The sequence below is a fragment of the Periplaneta americana genome, chromosome 17 (assembly GCF_040183065.1).
Source record: "Periplaneta americana isolate PAMFEO1 chromosome 17, P.americana_PAMFEO1_priV1, whole genome shotgun sequence".
Classification (NCBI taxonomy): Eukaryota; Metazoa; Arthropoda; class Insecta; order Blattodea; family Blattidae; genus Periplaneta; species Periplaneta americana.
This window is the reverse complement of record NC_091133.1, coordinates 110,153,609-110,159,608: the sequence shown is the minus strand read 5'-3', so window position 1 is coordinate 110,159,608 and position 6,000 is coordinate 110,153,609. Positions and strand designations below refer to the sequence as shown.

Below are 6,000 nucleotides of genomic sequence, written 5' to 3'. Positions count from 1 at the left end.
GAAGCAGTACAAAATTTTGATCAAATTCACCACCCTGATAAAGGTTGTAGCAGTGCATGCGATAAATCTGTTTAACGACAACGCAATGTCACATTTCCGCAAAATCCTCAAAACGAAGCAAAAGCATGTGTCATTGGGTAGGTTCTTAGTCAAGGCAAAAGGATGCAGTCAGTCAAGCAGTCAGAAATGATTCCATTTGTGATAGTGAAAATACTTTCTTTAAATGTTCAAGAAGTTTGCTAATAGCAAAACAGATGAAAGACACTCAAAACGAAAATACAGTAAAGTAATTTGTGTTGCACTATTGTATTGAATTTTACCTAAATTATGCTGTATTTTATACGAATAAAAGGTTGTGGAAAGAATTAATCTGAGTGTGCATTGTTTTTTCATGGAGAAAGTCGCTTTGATATGCGAGTGTTTTGAATTAAGTCCACGTTTTCGAAAAGAATTATGCTCGTAATCCAAGGTTTTACTGTATTACGCAATGAATTAATGATTATATTTCTTAAATTTTTATGATGGGCCATTTTCAATTGATGAGATAAAATATTAATATTTTTTAAATTATACATTCTGTTTTTGTTTGTGAATTCAAAATTTTCTTGAGTTCCTTCAGTGGAACAACGAAACTCGAAGTGAGACAAGTGACCAACAGGCTTGGAGCTCACATATTCAGTTTTCTTTTCAGCCTCTAACTCCCTTGTAATGACGTGTTTTCACTAACCTTTTAACGTCTCTCCTCCTATTCATTCATTTGTATTAATTAAGAATTAATCTTTTTTAACACAAGAAAAACAAAAACAAGAGCTTAATTCTGATTTCCTTTAAAAATTATCTGCTCTTTTTTGTTTATTATCTACGCATATAGGCTACAGGACTTTCAATTCAAAACTTTCCAGTCTAAATAACTAATCATTTAAATTGAATTCAAATTAAACAAAAAACACGTAAATTTATATATTGAAGGGGAAGTCTAAAACCAGGCTACCTCCCATCCCCCAGCCATCCCCACTTTGAAATTTCAAATGGCACCCCTATATTTTTATACTTAAATATGAAAGAGGATTCAATTGTTTATACATCTCATTCATTTGTTTTCGCATCTGTTTTTTTTTCTATCGTCGCCTGGCAACCTGTATTTTTGTTATTATCCTTTGATTGTAGGATGAAAACGCAGCTTATTTTGTGTAATTTTCTAAATTTAATCAATAAGGATGATTTATGATCTCCCATGAAGGATAGGCCTATACACCATTTTAAAATAATTTAATACACAATTATATGAAATGCTCAATAAGTTTTTGTAGCTTTATTCTATTCAGTTCTAATCAACAATAACAACAATCCAGGTTGCCAGGCGACGATAGAAAACAAAAGATGCGATGAGGTGTATAATCAATTTGGTGCTCTTTCTTATTTAAGTATAAAATATAGGGGTGTCATTTGAGATTTCAAAGTGGGGGAGACTGGGGATGGTGAAATCTAACATGCAATTAAGCCTGGTTTCAGACTTCCCCCTCAATATCTAAATTGTTTTTTTGTTTAAATTGAATTCAGTTTAAATAATTAGTTCTTTAGACTGGGAAGTTTTGAAATGAAAGCCCTGTATAGTCCCGTGCCTGTAATTTATTAAATTTATATATGTTTTTTTACTATTAGGACATTCTTATGGAAATATATTTAAGTCATCAACATCTACGTCCACACCTGTGGAGTAACGGTCAGCGCGTCTGGCCGCGAAACCAGGTGGCCCGGGTTCGAATCCCGGTCGGGGCAAGTTACCTGGTTGAGGTTTTTTCCGGGGTTTTCCCGCAACCCAATACGAGCAAATGCTGGGTAACTTTAGGTGCTGGATCCCTGACTCATTTCACCGGCATTATCACCTTCATTTCATTCAGACGCTAAATAACCTAGATGTTGATATAGCGTCGTAAAATAACCCAATAAAAAAATCAATCAACATCTACCCCTAGTCATCACAAAAATAATGTATACGCGCTTCGGTGATCCGAATGGAGTTCTTCAGCCAGTCACAGCTAAACGATGATCTTAGCAATGGCACTTGCGGCGTTCGTCGCTACTGTCCGCGGCGTCCCTCAGCTGCTAGGGTGACCGTTAGGGACCAGCTGTATCTCCACCCCTAGGGCCACATTCTCCTGGGGGTTGTGCCCGTGCGGTCTACTTCCCCTCCCCCTCTCTACACTGACACACGAATCAGGGAACGTGGGGCAATAAAGCTGCATGAAGATAGAGTCTGTCTAGTCTGAAGGTGCTGCACGGCCGTCAAGCGCAGGTCGGCGCAAAGTCCGATATAAAGGCAGGCCGCGCCACGCGACCGGCAGTTGTTCAGCGGGACCCGGGCTCACAGTAAGTACCTGTCAGTGGCGTGCAGCCGTTAATGTGTCAGTTGAAAATTACACCTGTAAAAATTACTGATCCACATTCTGAATTAGAAAATATTAATTACAAAGGATTTGAATGAAGCGATTATTTCTATGGTGTTCGGGTAAAGGGGGATAAGTCACTTTTTTTTTTGTACAGATGAAATTTTTTTCCCAGATGAACACACAAGTTAAATTATACAATTGGGAGTGCAAAAATCAAAAGAATACCAGCATTTGATGCGTTTTATTTGTGTAAAAAATTATTTACAATAAGGGTTCGTTGTTTAATTTTCATTTATCTCAAAACTCATTTTTATGACATCTCCCTTTATCCAAACATCACAGATTTATTGTAATTTAAGTTTTAAATGTTATTGTTTTAAATCTTTACCTACATTCGTAACGTAATAGCGTCTTATCCCATTCATTTTAAGTGGTATAAGAAGTTCATTACCACACTCGTTTTTCTTATCCTACTCGTTTTCAGGAATGAATGATAACATCAAGCATATTTCAAAATGTATTGAAACTAAATATAACATGATATTACAACATAATAGTTGTATTAATTTTATCTGGATATAATTTTCAAAACTTGCTCTTCGATATCTGAAGGCAAACTTTCAGAATCTCTCATCTTAAAACTTAAAAATTACAAATTTGTAATAGAAACAAACTTTTGTTTATGGTAACATTGTGGTTGTCATGGATTTATAGCGTCACAGTACATTATTTCAACTGCTACCTAGATAGCTTCAATTTTATGCATGTCAAAAAAAAAAAAGATAAATTTTTAAACGTCAAATTATTTGTGCTTGTTTTTTTTTTTATTTTTGAAAGGATATAGATAAAATATTGTGTGATAATGCCCTATTAATATAGGTCTACTTGTGTGGTTACACGACGGGTGGTGTAAACTTTCACACGCATATATCAATAACGTCTCGTCCTCATTTGTCTTCAGTTGTAGACAATAGAATGTCACCAATATAAAAAAAAATATTATCATTATTATCAACGCTACAAAGATTAGGCTCATATTTTGTTCCGATGTACTAATTTTTTTTGAGGTGGAACTTGTAATTGGACATCTATTCAAGAAAAATATTCTTTACCATTCTGTAATACTCTACGTGCATCTTGTTCCTTAGCAACCCGCAACACACTATGATTGGAAAAATAAATGAAGTTAGGGTATCATAATTTTGCATTCAAAATATTGCTAGTGGTTTGAGAAACAAATGCCACATTTATTTACAAGTTGAAGTTATTCGTTCTATGATTTTACTAAGATGATTCTCATGAAGCGGTAACCTCTGATTATTTGAAATCACACAATCATCAATACATTAAGCATCCTACTCAATTATTGAGATTATACGATTCCCCTGCAATCTTTTTGTACGAAGATTCATATCTAATTTACTAGTATTCATATTGCACCATTGAAAATAGTATAGGCCTAATGATGATCGTATCGCGTGTATTTTTAATTCGGTTATTTAACGACGCTGTATCAACTACTGGTTATTTAGCGTCGGTGGAATTGGTGATAGCGAGATAGTATTTGGAGAGATGAGCCGAGGATTCGCCATAGATTACCTGACATTCGCCTTACGGTTGGGGAAAACATCGGGAAAAGCCCAGTCATGTAATCAACCCAAGCGGGAATCAAACCCACGCCCGAACGCAACTCCGGATCAGCAGGAAAACGCTCTACCTCCTGAGCTACATCGGTGGCCATGTATAGCGTGTTCAGGATCTTTGAGTATATCAGGAGGCCGTAGACTATTTGATTGTTTTAGTTTCTGTTTCAATTGTCGTGTGATGGCTTGTGTTCATGTAAGTGATTTAGATTTTATTTTAATGTTTATGATATTGGTGATTAAGGGATTAGGTATAGCTTACAGCAGTAAAATTTTTGGAAATATTCAACATTTTTTCCTTCATTACTGTATCTTGTACAATAATTAAAATTGGTATGTGTAAAATACTGTTTTTTCTGCTATATTAAAAAAAATATACTTTTACGATTAAAAAAATATTTATATATATATATATTTTTTTTTGCAATATTCAAAATGTTGGTAGTTCACTGTCCAGTGATGAAGCGTTTCCCTCATAACTCATAAACTTGTTAATTTTTCATGTTCTCTCTCTTTTACTTTATTGCTGAAACTCGTGTTTACAATATCATGCTTTTTCAACTACATTCCTTAATAAATAATATATATATTTTTTATTTTGTATTAGAAGGAAATACTGATATTTGAACATTTTTAAAGTGAATTTATTTTTTATCAGACAATCTATCAAAGATACGCAAGTGATCTTGCATCATATTGTAGATATGACATACATAACTACACACAAAAAATTTCAACACAGAATATTGGATAGTTTTTGAGTTATGTGGGAAACGTTTCATCACTGCACAGTGAACTGAATTTTGAAAAAATAAATAAACAAATAAAATAAATAAATATTTTTTATATCGTAAAAATATTTTTTTCAAATAGCAGAAGGATAATTTTTTACACATTATAATTTTCATTGTTGTACAATATATAGTAATAGAGGAAAAAATGTTTAATATTTCCAAAATTTTAGTGCTCTAAGCTATACCTAACCCCTTTAAGGCAGTGCTGAATCATGGTATATAAATTTCTAATCTGGCATTTGCCTTTGTAGCTGAGGGAAACAATGAAAAATCCCAGTCAGATTTACCGGCCACGGGGTTTGAATCCGGGATCTCCTGAATGCGAGTCTCAAAAACGTAAACGTCGAACCATCTCGCTTGGTCAATAAACTGCCATTGTTCGTAATTTTTACGACAAGGATTAGTATAGTAACCTCTAGCTTATTTTTAATATCCACATTGTGAAATTTATTTACCCAAGTCTTGCAGATTGTGAATTTCTGGTGCTGTTAACGAGTTTTATTGTCTCTATTAATATCAAGACCTAACTGACATTTAGGAGTCGAGGCACCGCTATTGTTACTTGGGACTTAAGATGACTTTCTCTCCTACTCTTAGAGCCTGTCAATGATCCTACTATTGTGACACATGGATCAGTCTGTGTGCACTTATTGATTTCGTTTGATATATTTCTACTTAGAGTACAGGGTATTCTAAAAAGGATTTTACAATTTCAGAAGCCGATAGAAATTTATTCACATATCTCACGGAAATAGTTAAGGTGTCATTTGAAAGGACAATACATCAAATTTCTACCAAGCAGTTATTTTGGTTCGATGTGATTACCGTTTGTGATATGACAGACATCCAACCTAAAGTCAATCTCTTGCCACACACGAGCCAGCAGATCAGGAGTCACTTCTGCAACTGCGGCATTAATTGGAGTTTTCAGCTCAGCGAGATGGACAGGTAAAGGAGGAACAAACACTCGATCTTTGACGAACGTCCACAGGAAAAAATGGAGGGGGGGAAATCTGGTGAGCGAGGTGGCCATGCAGTTGGCTAAGCACGACCACTCCAACGACCTGGGAAACGCCGATTAAGTAAATCACGAATCTTGAAGTGGTAGTGGGCTGGTAGTGAATGTGTCTATCTTGATCATATTCGTCAATCTGCGTAATATTATACAACTGT

The 6,000-nt window shown here is 34.8% G+C and overlaps 1 protein-coding gene across 2 annotated transcripts in view; it reads left to right on the top strand.

The window, feature by feature from the left end:
- The first annotated feature begins 2,281 nt into the window (after window positions 1–2,281).
- Window positions 2,282–6,000, top strand: part of LOC138692708 (dicarboxylate carrier UCP2-like) — a 122,655-nt gene continuing 118,936 nt past the window's right edge. For both annotated transcript variants that reach the window (XM_069815864.1, XM_069815863.1), the window contains exon 1: window positions 2,282–2,370. The gene's annotated coding sequence lies outside the window, so the exon portion shown is untranslated. The remainder of the gene's footprint in view (window positions 2,371–6,000) is intronic.